A 19,923-nucleotide genomic window follows, 5' to 3' on the forward strand; every position below is an offset into this window, starting at 1 on the left:
ATCCATTATATTAAACTCATTGTTTTTCTCTTTGTTTTTTTGGCACTCCTTAAAAGCAGGGAAAATTGTTAACAATCAATTAATAATATCAAATAGAGATTATTTATTCATTTCCTCAGTGCAGGAAAACAAGGAGAATTTCCAAGGCTACTTTAACTTTTAGTTTTTGGGGAAAAAAATCAAGATCTCAAAGTTATATATATATTATTTAATAATTATTTAATTTCTAAAAATGATGGATTTCCTCACAGAAATGGACTTTTCGCAAGTTCTAGAGATATAAATATGGAAATGTATTTTTTGGGAGGGTTAAACATTTTTTATTGTGATAAAAATATATATGACAAAAAATATGTCATTTTAATCATTTTCATTGTACAATTCAGTGTATTAATTACATTCACACTGTTGTGCAACCATCACTGCTCTGTGTTTCCAAATCTTTTCCATCACCCCAAAAAGAAACTATAAACGTAAGACAATATATCCCATCCACCTCCTCTCCCAGCCACTGGGAACCTCTACTCCACTTTCGGTCTCTATGAACTTGCCTATCTAGATATTTCATAGAAATAGAATCATACAATATTTGTCTTTTTGTCACTGCCTTATTTCACATAGCATATTTTCAAGTTCATCCATGTTGTAGCATACATCACAAATGTATTCCTTTTCATGGGTGAATAACATCCCATTGTATGTATAGACCACATTTTGTTTATCCATTCATTTGTTGATAGACACTTGAGTTGTTTCTACATTTTGGCTACTGGGAATAATGGTACAATGAACATGGGAGTCAAAGTGACTTGTTTTTTTTTTTCTTTTTGTGGACATATGTTTTTATTTCTCTAGAAGTGAATCGCTGGGTCATAGGGAAGGTGTACATGTACCTTTTTTTTAGATCTTTATTGGAGTATAATTGCTTCACAATACTGTGTTAGTTTCTGTTGCACAACAAAGGGAATCAGCCATATGCATATACATGTCCCCATATCTCCTCCCTCTTGAGCCTCCCTCCCATCCTCCCTATCCCACCCCTCTAGGTCATCGCAAAGCACCGAGCTGATCTCCCTGTGCTATGCTGCTGCTTCCCACCAGCCAACTATTTTCCATTTGGTACTGTATATATGTCGATGCTACTCTCACTTCGCCCCAGCTTCGCCCTCCCACCCCTTGTCCTCACGTCCATTTTCTATGTCTGCCTCTCTGTTCCTGCCCTGCAACTAGGTTCATCAGCACCATTTTTTTTTTTTTTTTTTTAAGATTCCATATATATGCATTAACATACGGTATTTGTTTTTCTCTTTCTGACTTACTTCACTCTGTATGACAGACTCTAGGTCCATCCGGTAATGTATTTTTAACAACTGTTTCATGCTCAAGTAATATTAGTTTTCAGGAGATTTCACATATTTTGAATGACTGTTATCATTGCTTAAAATTTATTTGCTTTATTGTCTTACATCCTGGCTGGAAACTTCTAGAAATGAATTATAAATAAATTCTAGATTCTGAACATAAATTTTCTCAATGTAATATTTCCATTGGTACTCTTTTTTGTTTGTTTATTATTTTATAAACATAAACCTAAGTCTGGAAGCCAGCTAGACCTGCAGGGCTGTAGGAAAAGGGGGACCTTGAAGAATTGCAGCGAGACCCTGAAGATTACAGGATGCTGCCTGCTGGTGGGGGTGGGCGGGCACCCTCCTGAGCTACAGGAGGAATGACCTGCTGGTTAAGTTAAAACACAAGTCAAATTTATTAGGGTCGTCCACAGTGGACAATTGTGAGCTTCTTGGTGGTCCTGCCATGCCTTGACCCAAAGTGCTCCACGACTTCCACTCTATACCCTCTTTCGCGTTACCTGTGTGTGCCACCCAACCATTCTGTCTTGACGGTGCAAGTGGAAAACTGGGAACTGTTTGTGTTGGCCTGGTATTTGCCATGGACAAGATGCCAGCACTCTGTGATTCAGGAAGAAGTTCGCATCATCAAATTTCTCCCCCTACATGGACTTGCCACTAGTGCCATTATCACATACAAACCCCCGAAGAATTCTGTGAAAGCACCAACCCTTACAACAAAACCCTTTCTCACCAGAGCTCAGAATGCAAGTATTCTGCTGTCTTTGGAACTTTGTCTGCAAATAGCTTGAAGGAGACGTGGCCTAAGGTCTCACCCTTGACTGTGATGTCAAAGAACAGGGTGGGTTGACCTTGGCTGGGTGTTGGCGTTGGTGGCATCTGCAGAGCCTCATTACACTGTTTTTGAAGATTTAAGTGCTTCCAGAATTCCTAGAACAGCGTTGTATGCTCTCTATAAGAAGTTTTAATTCACTCATGAATGTTGTTCACTGGATAGGTTTAGGGCTGATAAACTGCTATGTCAGCTACCCCTTGACGCTGGGATACTGCAGGCTGTGTAAAACCTGAGCTCAGGGACTCTGGGGTTCTCCAGAGGTGTAGGCAGCTCCCTGAGAGGCACAATTGGGTCACTGGGAGTTTTTCACAGGCGCCTCTCTGGCTATGTGAGGGGGCCTTTCGTTAGAGGTTGGCAACAGTCACAATTCATCTAGGAATGAGCAGATCGCAGTGGTGTTTTAGCATATGCATGTCCACGTGAGCAGATCATTAGCATTTTCCTTAATTTTCAAACATAATTTTAAAGTGGAGACTTTCAGAGCACACCATCATCAACAACTGGTCTCACATGCCTAGAAGCATGATCGTAGTGTTGCTTTAATGAGCTTTATGTAACAAAGCTCAAAAACCTCAGAATATTAATCTTTTACAAAATGTTATTTAGAAAAGAAGAACATTTTATGTCTCCAAAAGACAATGAAACAGAAGACAAATGACCTGAGCTGGAAAGGCAGCTAACATTTATCTGTATTTGGGTCTCTTACATTAGTTCATGTGCCACAATTTGTTACACAGACATCATTAGCACCATATTTTACAGATGAGTAAACTGAGGCTCAGGGAAGTTGGATGACTGGATCATGAATTGGAATACAGTCTTTCTGGCTCTAATGTCCATGGTCTCACCTATCATGAGTCCCAGTTCCGCTTAAACACATCATTTGATTGTTCTGAGCCATAGTTCTGCTCTAGTTAATTATCACAGCATAACAAACCAGCAGAACACTTAATGGTTTAAAACAACAACAATTTAGATTCTCTCATACTCTAGCAGGCTCGATCAGCTTTTCTTCATGGTGGTCTCAAGGCAGCATTCCAAGAAGATGGAAATGAGAGTTGCAAGGTGTCTTAAGACCTGGGCTCTGAAAGTCCCACAGTGCTACTTCACCACATTCTATTAGTCAAAGCAAGTCACAAGGCCAGCCCAGACTCAATGGGTGGGAAAAAAAATGTGTCTCCTGATGGGAATGGCTGCAAACATTTTATGACCGTGTTTAATTGGTCGCTATTCTTTTCTGTTTTTAATTTTTAATATGTTATATTATGTTGCATTATTACAAAAGCACTAAAGAATGTTAGAAAATGACATTTTAGATTCTTGAATATGTCTCCTAATTTCGTTCTACTTTACCATTGTGAAGGAGCATGAAGATACCTTGAAAACCTATAAATAGAGCCCTCTGTAATCTAAGGTGTTATAGAAGATGCTAGCAGTTGAAAGGAACTTTTTATAGTTTAAAAAGAGATGAAAGAGAAATGTGAAACATAATCTCTAGTTGATAGGGCATAGGAATTTTCACCTAGACTTACAGAGGCATTAATAGTTTTCTAAACTGCTATGAAATGTGATTTTTTTGATTGTTGTTGTTTGTGTAGAATCAAGCAATAAGTAAAAGCTGTGTGAAGTCAAAGTCTTGCCATCCTTCAGATACTTAATACTACTAGATCCAGTGCTCTCATACCAAGAAGTCTGTGGAATCATATTATGGGTATGGAATGGTCCTGGCTAATGCAGAAATACCTGCTAACTCTAAAGGCTTTCGCCCAATATAAGATTTCTTAGTGACATCCTCTCTTTCTAAGAATTATTCTAACCTTGAATATGACTTTCATAAAAATACCAAATAATTGATAAACTACCATTTTACATAATAAATCATTACTCTTAACTCCTTCTCCTTCCAAAATCTAATTTCTTTTGGCATCTCAAAATATTATTGTGGTGTGCTAAAATGAGTTCTAAAATGGAAAACCTAAATGGTGCTACAAAAAGTGATATCCTCCTGAGATTTCTTTTCTAAGAGGAGGCTGCCTGAGATTTGGGAACTTTATTTAGGAATAAGTTCTGGAAAATTAACCCTGAGTGATCTGTTCTTAAATGGCACCGGTAACTGACATTGTAAGGATTTAAAGTTTCCTTTTTTAGGTTTTGGTTGGTTTTTGGTTTGTTTTTATATAAGTTTGTCTGCTCAAATTGCATCCTGTACAATAAAATCTTGGGATTAGAAAATACATAGCCTAAGCTACCAGCATATTCTGTTTTGCTTACGTAATGTTTAAAAATTGACTTAGTTGTCAATGTCTTGATAGAAGATTTTACATAAAAGTCTGAAATTCCAGCTTCTCTATAAAAATCAGAATATCTGATATATCTGGTATAGCACAGGGAGTTCAGCTCGGTGCACTGTGGTGACCTAGATGGGTGGGATGGGGGGGGGGGTGGGAGGGAGGTCCAAGAGGGAGGGGATATATGTATACATACAGCTGATTCACTTCGTTGTACAGCAGAAACTAACACAACATTGTGAAGCAATTATACTCCAATAAAAAAAGAATATCTGATAATATTGGGCCAGCATTCCCACTTGAACATAATGGTTTGAAGCTGAATAGAAGTTGCCCTCTTTAGATGGGGCATATGCAATCTGGTCACCATCATCTCCACTTCCTATGCTTACATAACCTGCTTGCCTGTGTAGGCATTTGAGTTTGAGACAGTGAAGGAATTATGACTGCAAGGATCCAAACACCCCTGTAATGTCTGATAGTCAAAGACTTTGGGGGCTACAATGGGGTGTCAGTGGTATACAAGTAACAGAGTGTGGAGACCATCAGGTGTATGGGTGCAAAGAGACAAAAAGAACCTCCGTCTATCTGCCTCCTGATCAAGCTCTGAACTATGGTGGTATGGATTCTGCCTGTCTCTGAACTATATCATAAAACCTGATTTTGGCAGTAATACTTCAGCACAGATTGCACCTGCTGTTTTAAAAAATACTTCTTGTCATCTTTAGCATCGTATTGAAATGCAAACCAACACAGCATGAAATTTTGACTTCTCTCTTAATAAAGCTACAAACGATAAAAAAAATGAATATAATTCCAAGTTACCTTGAATTCTGAATTCAGGAATCTAGGCAAACTAAATAGTAATCAAATCCTTTGATCATATTTTGGATTGGGGCAACCTGTATAAGATGTGTTCCTTGATCTCTCTCTCTGTTTGTAAATGTTATGTGTTCTGCCGTGTTTGTTATTATTACATTTTTCCCAGAGTATAGTTATGAATTTCATGCAAATTGGCAATTTTAAGGGTGATTAAAAAGAAAAAATTACCAAATGTCGATAGTTCTCCTTTCTGAATAGAAGAATGGATCAGCATGAATGATTTTGAAAATTATAAAAATTAGCTTTTAATAACAGTAGCTAACATTATTGTTAGCTTATTACATGCCAGTATTTTAAGTTCCATGTTAATTCATTTGTTTCTATTAGATAGCCCTATTTAAAAAAAAAAATTAATTAGTTTTTGGCTACATTGGGTCTTCGTTGCTGCGTGCAGGCTTTCTCTGGTTATGTTGAGCGGGGGCTACTCGTTGCAGTGCACGGGCTTCTCATTGCGGTGGCTTCTCTTGTTGCAGAGCATGGGTTCTAGGCACATGGGCTTCAGTAGTTGTGGCACGCAGGCTCAGTAGTTGTGGCTTGTGGTCTCTAGAGCACAGGCTCAGTAGTTACGGCGCACAGGCCTAGTTGCTCTGTGGCATGTGGGATCTTCCCAGACCAGGGCTCGAACCCGTGTCCCCTGCACTGGCAGGTGGATTCTTAACCACTGTGCCACCAGGGAAGTCCAGCCCTACTTTATAGATAAGAAAATTGAGGCATAGAGAGGGAATAAAATTTGCCTAAATTCACAGAGCACAGGGACCTGTTTCCTGGCAGTCTGATTTCCAAGTCTGCTCTTAATCACGCTTTTCTACCTCCTCTCTGCTGGTCTCTCTCAGACACCCATTCCAGCCTCCACTGAATTTCACAAAGGCCTGTTTTCAGACATTGTAATGATGTGCAGGAGTCTAAAGTGTACTGGGCTTCTGGAACGTATTGTATGAAACTTAAGGAATTTTCATCATAGGTACTATAATGACAGATAAAAACAAGGTTCATCAATATGAAGATTGGTAGAATCTTATAAAATAAAATCACGTGTTTCCAGTCTAAACATTATTTTTCTCCTCTAAGATGGTTTGAATAGAGTCAGTGTGCATTCTCAAAGTTATTTTTAAAATGTGGTAATGTACAAAGATGAAAATTAAGGTTAGACTATTTGGATTTATTTAGAATGGCGTCTGACTATAGGATTAAAATCCATGTGGTCAAAGTCTATACTGTACACAACAGCAAAGTTATATATAGCACTTATCACAGTGCAGAACTGCCCTTACTCTTGACGGTGGGGACTGGGGTCTAATAACTATTAAGCTTAATAAATATAAGGAAGAATTAGTGAGAAGTAACTTGATATAGAGGCAGAAACAATGGTATAAATCCTTGCTAATCAAAGTGTATCCATAGACCAGAAGCATGGGCATCCCCTGGTAAGAAATGCATAATCTCAGATGCCAGCCCAGACCTAGGGAATCAGAACCTATATTTACATCAACAGGTGATTCAAGTACACACTGAAGTTTGAGAATCACTGGGCTAGAGATATTGGATTCTGCCAGTAATTAGTTGTGCAACCTTGAATAAGTCACTTGCTATACCTCTATTTTAGTTTCCTCCTTCCTTGCCACTTGCTACATTGATTCTGGACCAGTTAATTCTGTATCTTCATTTAGTTGCTTGGAAAATAGAGGTAATAACAATACTTACCTCATCCTATTGTAAGGATTAAATGAAGTAATGGTTAAAAGGTGTATGGACCACCCTTCACATAGTATGCAGTTAATAAATGCCTGCAATGGTTATTTTAGTTATTGTTTATCTGATGTACTGTATTACCTTACTGATCACATGGCCAGTGAGATAATACATTTATTTCAGAATTTCCTATACTTATAAATAGATATGCTTTTTTTTGCACATTTTCAATTTTATGAGGTAATACAAAATTGTTTTCCAAAGTTGTACCAATATAAATATGCTTTTAAGTTGAAGTTAAAAGGAGCAAGATTTTCTAGTTAAAGAGCCCAGTGGAGGAAACACTGGAGTAGGGATTAGACAGACTATACTCTAGTCCCAGTCTCTTGACCTTGGACCTGTCATTTGACATCTTTGGATTTCATGGATATTATATGAGAACATAAAATGCTGTAAAATGCTTATAGTACTATTTTATAGATTTTATAGAACTGGCAAAACCCAATTATTATGCATTTGTTATCTTAATGATGAGAATTTGTGTTCAGATGACTGCTCTTTTGTGGCACTATACTGGGTACTTTTAGAAGCTTCAGAAAATCATTCAAATTATTAAATTACTCTTTCATCCACACATATATACCCTAATTGCCTATATCTAATCCCAAATCCATTATTTCTATAGGAAATAATTTGTTATTTGAAAATGTAATAGCTCATTTATCAAAGCTTTGAATAAAAGTCTGCTGTCCTCTCTTCTTTCTGAGACCTTATTGTCTAGGCAGTATGTGAGCACACTGGCTGAATCATTGCAGGCACACAGTAAATCTTCATTAAGTGAAAGACAGTGACTTCACTCTAATTGTCTGCTCTCCACTGGAAAACTCTCTGAAATTTGTTGCTTCTCTTTTCTGGGTATAAGGTTTATAGCAAAATATCAACTCTACGATAACCAAAAACTTAAGTGTTTGGAGTTGACTAATTCTTCTTTGCCTGAAAAACCTGTCCCAGATTCATAATCAACTTAGCCAGGGTTTATGTTGGACCAGAGTATATTATGAAACTTTTATAAATGAGTAGCACTTCTTGGACCTTTCTTCATTTGCTGCCTTTATTTCTCTTTCTCAATTAGTGATTGTAAATTTTCCTGGTGAACATGTGGCCAGCACATTTAATAAATATTTAAATTGAATTGGATGTTAAAGTGAATGCAAATTAAATTGGGTCATTTTTTTCTGCTTACTTTAATATATCTGTAAGTCATATCCCATTGAGATACTCTGTGATTTAAAAAAAAAGAGCTCTGCAACAAACGAATCCACCGAAATGAGAAGCCTACGCACCACAACAAAGAGTAGCCCCAGTTCACCACAACTAGAGAAAGCCCGCGTGCATTAATGAAGACCCAACGCAGCCATAAATAAATAAATAAATAAATAAATAAATAAATAAATAACTTAAAAAATTTTTTTAAAAAAAGAGTGGTTTCTTAAAAACCATAGGAATGCTATTTTGCTTAGTCATCAGATTTACAAATAAAGACTTTTCTTATCAACGTATCTCTGAGAAAAAGGCTTTGTGTCATTAGAAAAGAGACAATCTCAAGGGAACCATGTTTATATAAAGTTTAAAAATTTGGGTATTTATCTGAAGAAAGATCTTTGGTTATGGATTCAAAATGATTACTTCAGCACTGAGAGGGCCAGAAAAAATTTACTGCTCTGGAGAGGAGTGTGTAGCTCGTGTGTGTGTGTGTGTGTGTGTGTGTGTGTGTGTGTGTGTGTATGTGTATATATGTGTGTATGTATGTGTGTATGTATGAGTGTATGTATGTGTGTACGTGTGTTTGTATGTGTATATGTGTATATGTGTGTGTATTTGTGTATGCATGTGTGTGTATATAGTGTGTGTGTGTGTATCTTCTTTTCTACTAGCCGCTTTTAAAGATATAATTGACATAAATATTTAGTGTGCATATTTAGTGTAGTGTACAATATGATAAGTTTTGACATACGTATAAACCGTAAAGCCATCACCACAATCAAGATAATCAACATATTTAGTTATCTTTGGATTGATGGAGGTGTTTAATTGAAATGTCAAAACCAAATCCCATCTCTTCTCCAGAAAAAATTTTTACTATTATATTGGATTTTAAAATGAAAATTAGATTTGTGTACCTTTATTTGTGTTGGGTCACAAGCACTGTTTTTATAAATACAGTTTAGATGTAAGTATATGTTTAATTTCGTGTGGCTGCAATTCATACTGTAGCGTGACTGGCCTCAAGCGGTGTCTAGGCAGAACAGCATCACTGCTAGATTCAAAGCAACAGGTGAATTTAAAGAGCAATGACACATCAGCTAAGATCATGCACCATGTGCTAATCCACAGGGCTCGTGAAATGGAACATCAGGTCTTCCATAACGGGAGGTGGGAACTGTCTCCCTCTAGTCTTGGGATTCCCCCAATATGGAAAAAGTGTTCTGATACTGGGTGATACTTTAATGCATTTGTTGCTCAGGACTTTTTCACAGAGGAACGTTTATACTGATTTTCTTTTTCTGAGAGAAGAGACTTACTTCTCTCTGGCTATCTTCTCTCTGCTATGCTGACACTTCTTCAAGATATACCTTTATTGTATTACCTGTTTTTTCTTTTGTGCCTTTTTTTCTGGCAGCTTTTAATTTTGGTTAGATACTCTAAGAACTCTGAAATTGTACCTATATAGGTGAAAATGAAGGATCCACATAACAATGGCCCTGTTAATTTGAAGCCATTTTAATGATGAGTTTGGGTAACTGGGAGGTTTGCCTGAAGATAGGGAGTGTTCAGACCTTGAACTATGTTTTGGCATGTCCTTTCTCCTTATTATTTCTCTCTATTATTCTGTTGTCCCCAGCAGTAGACAAGAAGAACCATAAATAAAATGATGGGGACCAGGGAAAGAGTCTAGATTAGAAGAGATGAAGCAAATATTGTATTTTTCTGATTATAAGTATGTTAATACTTCATGTATAGAAAGTCAAATTCTTCAAATACTAAAAGGAGAACCTCAAATACCAATTAGATTGGTTAGGACCAATTGTGAGAAAATCTGCACCACTACTAAGTTTTTTCTAAGATTTTTCTGCTCACCTCCTTCAGGCCACCACCACTGCATATTTTTTTTCCTTCTGCTTTCCAGGAACTCTGGAATCTTTATCACTTGCTTTAGTTTCTCATCTAAATACATTTATATTGTACATGTCACTGTCTGCGCATGCTCATATTTATATTCTTCTATAGTTTTTGTATATGTGGCGTTTTGTATTCGTTAACTGTAATTCAGGGACTGGCAGATGGAAACCACATCTGGATGTCCAAATTTTCTTAGACCTCACCAGCCATGGATACAAATGACGTCAGTTTAATAGTCACATGTCTTATTTCATGACCCATATCCCCATCTCGGTCTCCTGAGAAGCCTACTCTCCTTGCCCTCATTCACCACTCTTGTATTTTGGAAGATGGGGTCTCTAGGTGGGATCTAGCACGTGCTCATGATCAAGTCTGGTGAGCCATCTCATCGGCTGCCATAAGGCGTTTGAGCACATCACTCATTTTCTTCCACTTGCCACTGCTGTGTCTCCAGGTTCCACTGACACAGCACCAGTGCCCTTGAGGTACCAAGGAACTGATTGGAACTCATTCCCCACTGTGCTACACTGAAGGGCGGCCAAAGTAGTGTAGCTTGTGCCCCAGTGTCTTACAGAGTTCATTCCAATTCTCTCTATAAAGTTCAAATATGAGAGGACTCAGGAGCTGATGAGGAGTTAAGTATCTGTGACAGCTGCCAGCTCTTCCTGTTTTATGAAGACGACCTTGTTATTACATAAATCTTCTGTGACTCACTTCTTTTTCCATTTGGATGAGTTTGGTTTTTTTTATTAATCACAGTATAGTTGACTTACAATGTTGTGTTAGTTTCAGGTGTACAGCAAAGTGACTCAGTTTTATATATGTATTCAGTTTTATATATGTATATATATATTCTTTTCCATTATAGGTTATTATAAGATATTGAGTATAACTCCCTGTGCTATATACAGTAGGTCCTTGTATATCTGTTTTATATATAGTAGTGTGTATCTGTTAATCCCAAGCTCCTAATTTATCTCTTGACCCCCGCCTCCCACTTTGGTAGCCATAAGTTTGTTTTCTAAGTCTGTGAGTCTGTTTCTGTTGTACAAGTTCATTTGTATCGTGTTTTTAGATTCCACATATAAGTGGTATCATATAACATTTGTCTTTCTCTCTCTGACTTACTTCACTTAGTATGATAATCTCTAGGTCCACCTATATTGCTGCAAATGGCAATATTTCATTCTTTTTTATGACTGAGTAATATTCCAGTGTGTGTGTGTGTACGTACACACACACACATATATACACACACATATATATTGTATTGTATATATATAGTATATATATATTCCAGTATGTGTGTGTTTATATATATATATATATACCACATCTTCTTTATCCATTCATCTGTTGATGGACACTTAGTTGCTTCCATGTCTTGCATATTATAAATAGTCCTGCTATGAACATTGCGGTGCATGTATATTTTCAAATTAGAGTTTTCATTTTTCTGGACATTTGCCCAAGTGTGGGATTGCTGGATCATATGGTAACTCTACTTTTAGTTTCTAAGGAATCTCCATACTATCTTCTATAGTGGCTATACTAATTTATATTCCCACCAACAGTGTAAGTGGGTTCCCTTTTCTCCACACACTCTCCAGCATTTATTATTTGTACACTTTTTGATGATGGTCATTCTGACTGGTGTGAGGTGATACCTCATTGTGGTTTTGATTTGCATTTCTCTAATAATTAGTGATGCTGAGCATCTTTTCATGTGCCTCTTGGCCATCTGTATGTCTTCTTTGCAGAAATGTCTATTTAGATCTTCCCTCATTTTTTAATTGGGTTGTTTGTTTTCTTGATATTGAGCTGTATAAACTGTTTGTATATTTTGGAATTTAATCCTTTGTCAGTCGCATCATTTGCATATATTTCCTCCCAGTTCATAGGTTGTCTTTTCATTTTGTTTATGGTTTTCTTTGCTGTGCAAAAGCTTATTAAGTTCGATTAGGTCCCATTTGTTTATTTTTGCTTTTATTTCTTTTGCCTTGGGAGACTGATCTAAGAAAGTATTCCCTACAACTTATGTCAGAGAATGTTTTGCTTATGTTTTCTTCTAGGAGTTTTATGGTATCATGTCTTATATTTACGTCGTTAAGCCATTTTGAGTTGATTTTTGTGTACGGTGTAAGAGTGTTCTAATTTCATTCTTTAACATGTGGCCATCCAGCTTTCTCAACATCACTTGCTAAAAAGATTGGATGTGTTTTTTGTTTGTTTGTTTACCAAAAGGCTCACTACTCTCTTCATCATTAGAATTAATTATTTAATTGACTGATTCATCTATCACTAGAACCAGTGAAAACCCATAGTAACAGTGGCTTAAATGAGAGAGAAGTTCATTTCTCTCTCACATAAAATAATTTGGGACTGGTAAGGTACTCCACTGGGTCAGGAATCCAGGGTTGTTTCATCTTTTTGCTCTGTCATCCTCACCATGAGGCTTCCACCTCACAGCCTGAACTAATGACTCACTCTCTAATCATCATGTCTAACAGAAAGGGGAAAGGTAGGGAAGGGTATTCATGCCTTGTCATTGAGGACACTTTCAAAAGTTGCAAGTGGTCGTTTTTTTTTTTTAAAAAACCTATTGGTTATCACATAGTTACATTACTATACTTTGCTTCAGATGAGACTGAAAAATATAGCCTTTATTATGGCAGAAGAGAGAATAGCTGTTGAGGAACAGCAAGTGGACTTTGCCACAATGGTCATGCAAATAGTTTTCTGGACCACCCACCAGTAGACCTTGGGTCATACCAGTATTAACTGGCTCCTATGCCATCATGGGCTATTTGATTTGGCCCTCTCTATGGCAAAATATTACCACTCCTTTAATTTCCCTTCTAGCTAAGATTGTTATTTATAGAATTGTCCAGTGCCACTTTTCCTTTTCCTTTTTATCTCATTGGACTTGCTCAAAGTAAGTCACTCATTCTCTCTCTGCTATGCTAGAATTCTCTGTATGATGTGACCTTTACACCAGATTGTACCAGATAGCACGCTTTGATGACAAGTATTCACTCCCCTAAAGTCTGGCCACAGAAAGGTATATTTCTGATGGGGCCATCTGCTAGAGTTAATAGCACTCATGCAGATTGTTTATGGTGGACTTCTAGACACTCAGCATATAATTCTTTTTTTCTAAATGAGTCCTAGCTTATGTTTTTTTCTGGTAGATCTGGCTGCTTCAGGCTGTGATGGTAAGAATAATAGATTCCAGAATGCAGTTGTGCCCAATTTATACAGCTTGGGAATATTTTCTTATCAAAGTTTACTCTTTTTCCTAATCCAAAGGGAAAATAAATCAGGATCAATTAATGTTAGGTCATTTTTAGAGCTATCTGCTTTTGATACATATTTATTTCAGGAAGCATTGTATAGCTGAAAAACTTTCTAATTTTTCCCTAAGGCTGATCCTCTTTGAAAGGATATTAATTTTCAGATGCAGTCAAGAGAAATTGTGGACATAGATTCAGGAACATCATATGCTGCAGATATTTGAGGACTGCTAATTATCTTACCTTTTAGAAAGCTAGTTTTGAAATTTGGGTTAACTGTTGGCTCAGAGAAAAAAACAAAATATCTATAGACGTTTTTCTTTTGCACATACACATAAACACATATATACATGTATGATTTGAATAAACTGATAAACAAGGCCTAACATCTTAGTGATCAATAAGTTCTAGCCATGTTTCAAAGTTTCCATTTCTTTTCTATATTTGCTTATATGTGTAATATGTGTTGAATCTATTTTGAAAAATTAAAAAATAAAGATGAGCAAAGCAAAGCAAAACAGCAGGAGCAGTGCTTAGGAGGAAATTTATGGCATTGAATGCAGTTTTAGAAAAGAAGATCCAAAATCCAATAATCTAAGCTTCCACCCTAGGAAGCTATAGAAGGAAGAGCAATATAAACCTCAAGCAAGCAGAAGAAAAGAAATAGTAAAAATTAGAGCAGAAGTCAATGAAATTGAGAATAATAAAACAATGTAGAAAATCAACAAACCCAAAAGCTAGTTCTTTGAGAAGATAAATAAAATTGATAAAATTCCAGCCAGGCTAACCAAGAAAAAAAAAGAGAGAAGACACAAATTATTAATGTCAGAAATGAAAGAGGGACTATCACTACTGATCCCAGGTACATTAAAAAGACAATAAAGAAATATTTTGGGGACTTCCCTGGTTGTCCAGTGGTTAAGAGTCTGCCTTCCAATGCAAGGGACGTGGGTTCGATCCCTGGTCGGGGAACTAAGATCCCACATGCCATGGGGCAACTAAGCCCACGTGCCACAACTAGAGAGAAGCCCGCGTGCTGCAACAAAAGGATCCTGCATGCCGCAACGAAGATCCTGCTTGCTGCAACTAAGACCCAATGCAGTCAAATAAATAAATAAATATTTTTTTAAAAAAGAAATATTTTGAACAACTTAGAGGAAATAGACCAATTCCTTGAAAAACATAATCTACCAAAACTCATACAAAGGGAAATAGAATAAGGCTTATCTGAATAAGCCTGTATCTACTAAAGAAATTAAATCAATGATTAATAACTTTTCAACAAAGAAAGCATCAGGCCCAGATGATTTCACTGATGAAGTCTACCAGACATTTAAGGAAGAAATAAGATCAGTTCTCTATAATCTCTTCCAGAAAATAGAACCATTCTATGGGCCAGCATTACTCTGATACCAAAACCAGAAAGGACATGATGAAGATACATTTACAATATAGATACAAGATAGATTGAATGTGGACAATTCCCAGGTTTTTGGCTGGCTGCTATTCATGGAAGCCTAGTTTTGTAATAAAAGACAAATATTTGGATTTTAGGAAGTTAAAAAATATTAGTTGTCATTTGTGTCCCTGTCCTCCTACATGCCTCTTATTCTTTCCCTTAGAAGACAGACAAAATGCTGACTTGGGCAGTACTTTTTAAAATATCAAGGGTCTCAGAAACCTGGGGTTTGATGAGTATTTGCTAACGTTAGAAACAGATTGAAGGGTAAACCTCCTTTGTCCACATTTTCATTCCCCAGCCTGTTTCTTTTTTCAGTAGTAAGCTAAGAAGGTAACCCCTACTTAATGTTCCTGTTCCCTGGGTGAAATGCTACAGTCCTTTTCCCCAAAAGTTAGTGATTTGTGATTTTGATGGAGACATTGTGGGAATTCTGGGTTGGCAAATGAGAAGAAGAAAAGCAGATTTTGCCTTTTTAAAAAAATTTGAAAACCTTATTAACACAAAGAGCTTTATAAATCTAGACAGTTTTTTTCAAGAAGAGAAAAGAATTGTGAAAAACATGTATAATTGAGAAAAAAACTGAAGGAGAAGGCAGGATCATTAAAAAAAGCAAGTGAAGTGAGTCTTGTGATTTAAAATAAGTGAAATAAAATGTAATGGGTGAAGGTGAAGAACATAATTTTGGTAATAAGCGTAGTACCTTGGAACCCCTCCAGCAGAAATGAACAGCAGAAATGGAAATGAACAATGAACAGCAGAAACAGGAAATAGCTAGACTCAGTATACTCAGTGGTTAGGGTGATATTAGAAAATGGCTCCAGGAAACAGGTGATAATCCAAACAGATTGAGAGGGTCTAATATGCATGACAGCGGTGTCCCAGCAGACAGGTAAGGCATGGAGTTGGAAATCCAGGAGGAGGGTCATTCTGGGTATTCAGTAGAATGATGGGCAGTTGGTAACAGGCAACTCTTGTCAGTAGGTAGCACTTTTGAAGTCATAGGCATTTTACCAACTCAGGTTGGGATTAATTTTGACATCAAAGCATAAGCTCAGTTATCTAAACTGAGATGTAAAAGTGAGTTGGTCCTGCATTTTGGAGAATTGGAAATGAATTCCTTAAACCCTTCTTGCCTTGGGACAAGATTAGCAGAATTTGAAAGTGAACATCAAGTGGCCTCTGCTGTGAGGATGGGAAAATTGAAGACTGTGAACCAGGCAAGACCTTATCAGTTGGTTTAGGAAGAAGTAGTGACAGAGGCTGGGCATATGAAGAGAGGGTTAAAAGTAAGAAACAGTTTTAAGTCCTACAACAGGAAGATGGGATTTTGAAAAGATTGGATATGTGAAATAAAATTAACCAGAAATTGATCCAAGACCTAAACAGACTATTTCAAGACTCATTCATTTTAAAGGCTTACTATTGAGACTTAAAAATATACATCAACTAATTTTCCATTTGGGTTTGATGTAAGCATGAAAGTTAAATTGTGAAACAATTTTTGTAAAAATAGTATTGTTCTAGGACGTGATTTGCTTCAGAAATTGCACATCCAAATTAAGAGATGAATATTCTAGACTGATTCTGCCATGATGTTTAGAAATGTTCTTACTCTAAACAAAAACCTGACTATATTGTATTAATCAAATGTGTGGAAGATTAGATCTGACAATGCATATTAGTGTACAGTTTGAGACTGCATCAACAAATAATTTTTTTAGTTGGTCATAAATATATTGATCTAAGTTAGAATGAGGTTAAGAGAAATCCTGGGTTGGGATTTGACAACTGACAACCTACAAATATATTTCTTGTCTGCAAATTTTACTTGCTTTTTTCCATTTCTATTTTTATTTTTAAGAAACCTGCACAGTATTTTAATTTATAACCTGCATTAGATTCTTCTAGTTTAATGTTACATTATATGGCTTGGCAGAGAGGATATTTCCTATCTCTCTTCTGCAATAACAGCAAAATATCCACTAAACAAAAAAATGCATAGAGCAAGCATTAAAGTTGTCCTATAAACCTTATGAAAACGTTTAGTTCCTCAAATAATATTGTAGAGCAACTGGATTTAATATCTTTCATCCAGCAGAGGGCTAGCAAACTCTATCAATTTCAATTTACACACATGACTACAAATTTATATAGTTTATTTCAGTTTTCTAGTTGTTTGTTTGTTTAAGCACCAGACCCTTTTCTTAAAATGGAGTTTTCCAACACGTAAGGGAGATGCACATGGAGCTGCTTTAATTTCAGAAGGGCCCCTGAGCTGCCTCTGCAGAAACCCCGGTGAGGTGTGGAAGATAATTGAAAACCTCTGCTCTGATTTATCCAGAAATACTCTTCCAAATTCAAAGTCAGCTCTTCTTGAGTATCGTCGTAAATATCTTTCCCTCTGTAAAAATCCCAATGCTGACACTGCAGGGAAAAAATATAAGCAGAATAATGTTCAAGTTATGAAAGTGCCTCATACAGGGTTTTGTCTTCAATTGTAGTTCCTACTGTGTGGTTATATGTCTTGTTTGTTTTTGTTTTGTTTCGGGGAAGGTGGCATTTTTTATCTCCAATCTTTTGAGTGAAAAAGGCATTTATTTTGACAAATTTTCTTCACAATATTTCATAGGTGTGCCAAACTGATGGACTGTTTGTGTACTTCTAAAACTATTCCTGTAACGGGGCCAGATTTGCCCTTTACTAAAATTGAATTTTAGGGATTAATTATGAGAGTGAAAAAGCATTCCATCTCTCCCCTATTTGTTACTTTGCCTTGGTAATAAATCTATTTGCAAAAGAAACCATTACAGAGCCTTCCATTTGGAACTATGCCTACCTTGTAGCCAAATGGTAATTGTTCTTTGCTTTGTTTTTCCAATCAAAACGAAGCTTTTGTAGGATGTCCCTTTATTCTGATTGAGGCCTGGTCTAAATCTTTGGTACTGAATTTATTTAAGTATTATAACTGCAAAGAGCTGTACTTTCATAGGGGCTAATAAATACTTTCCAAGGCACATATGTTGTCTCAGTCTGTTCAAGCTACTATAACAAAATACTACAGACTGGGTAGCTTATAAACAACAGAAATTTATTTCTTCTAGTTCTGGAGTCTGAAAGTCCAAGATCAGGTGCCAACATGGTCAGGTGAGATGAGGGACCTCTTCCAGGTGCAGGCTTCTCCTTGTATCCTCACCTGGTGGAGAGGAGGCATGGAGCTCTCTGGGGTATCTTTTTTTTTTTTTTAATTTATTAATTTATTAATTTATTTTTGGCTGTGTTGGGTCTTCGTTTCTGCGCGAGGGCTTTCTGTAGTTGCGGCGAGCGGGGGCCACTCTTCATCGCGGTGCGCGGGCCTCACACTATCGCGGCCTCTCCCGTTGCGGAGCACAGGCTCCAGACGCGCAGGCTCAGTAGTTGTGGCTCACGGGCCCAGTTGCTCCGCGGCATGTGGGATCTTCCCAGACCAGGGCTCGAACCCGTGTCCCCTGCATTGGCAGGCAGATTCTCAACCACTGCGCCACCAGGGAAGCCCCTGGGGTATCTTTTATAAGGGAACTAATCTCATTTGTGACCTAATTACTTCCCAAAGGCCCACCTACTAATACCATTGCATTTGGCATTAGGATTTCAACCTGTGAATTTTGGGTGTGGGTCACAAACATTCAGACCATAGCACATGTTCATTGACTTTAAGATTTATTCTGTTACAAGGTTTGTGTTGGATTTCATTATTACCATATAGTCTTAAGAAGTGTGAACAGGGGCTTCCCTGGTGGCGCAGTGGTTGGGAATCTGCCTGCTAATGCAGGGGACACAGGTTCGAGCCCTGGTCTGGGAGGATCCCACGTGCTGCGGAGCAACTAGGCCCGTGAGCCACAACTACTGAGACTGCGCGTCTGGAGCCTGTGCTCCGCAACAAGAGAGGCCGCGATAGTGAGAGGCCCGCGCACCGCGATGAAGAGTGGCCCCCGCTTGCCGCAACTAGAGAAAGCCCTCGCACAGAAACGAAGACCCAACACAGCCAAAATAAATAAATAAATAAATAAATTTAAAAAAAAAAAAGAAGTGTGAACATATTATTGGTGTTGATTAACCAAAGTGATCAGCATTTTCTTTCTACACGCACTGTTTTGAGGGGTGATCCTATCTCATTTCCTATTTATTCCCTGTTTTTCTGTTTTACAAGTCTACTTTCCTTCCCTTTCATGCTTTTATATTCATGGGTTTTTTTAATCAGAACAATAATCATAGTAGTTACTACTTATTGAGCACCTACTAGATGTTTCTCTTGGTTCTATTTGATAGACATTATCCCCACTTATATAAAAGAAGATTGAAGTCTTTGTAGGCTAGATAATATACCCAAAGTTATAAAGCCCAAGTTGGAATTCAAAACCCAAACTCAAGACCCTTTACCGCACAAAAGAAGCTCTGTTTTATAACATTATCAAAGCTATTATTTTTATCCCTTAGTAAAAAAAAAAAGGTGGTTAAAGTGGAGAACCAAAAACAATGATACATACATACTTTAAACGTTTTCTTTTTATTTGAAACGTATACATTGGAATTCTTTTACCAATGGTTTGATGTAGGATCATAATCTTTCGTTTAAGAATGTTTTGTTTACGAATTTTCCACTGTTTGGGGCTTCACCTTATCTTTTTTGAATAAACAGTACCTACTTAAAGGTATTGTCTCATCTATATTTTCCAGTTTGGCATCTTTTAATTAGAGTCAGAACTTAAAGACACTTGCAAAACAATCTGATTGTAGAATTTCTAGATTTCCAAAGCTGCCTCCCCAATCTTTTACATTTATTTCAGCCATACCTATAATTCAACAGCAATATTTGTTAGGGATTCATCTTTATCAAGTCCTTACAAAGCATTTATATTAATTTTCAAAAAACCCACAACTCTTTTTTACC

The 19,923-nt window shown here is 37.0% G+C and overlaps 1 protein-coding gene across 9 annotated transcripts in view; it reads left to right on the forward strand.

Annotated features, from left to right (window-relative positions):
* ANK2 (ankyrin 2) overlaps positions 1-19,923 on the forward strand; it is a 695,510-nt gene that overhangs the window by 390,825 nt on the left and 284,762 nt on the right. The gene's annotated exons all lie outside the window — the stretch shown is intronic.

The sequence above is a fragment of the Balaenoptera ricei genome, chromosome 5, assembly GCF_028023285.1.
Source record: "Balaenoptera ricei isolate mBalRic1 chromosome 5, mBalRic1.hap2, whole genome shotgun sequence".
Taxonomy (NCBI): Eukaryota; Metazoa; Chordata; class Mammalia; order Artiodactyla; family Balaenopteridae; genus Balaenoptera; species Balaenoptera ricei.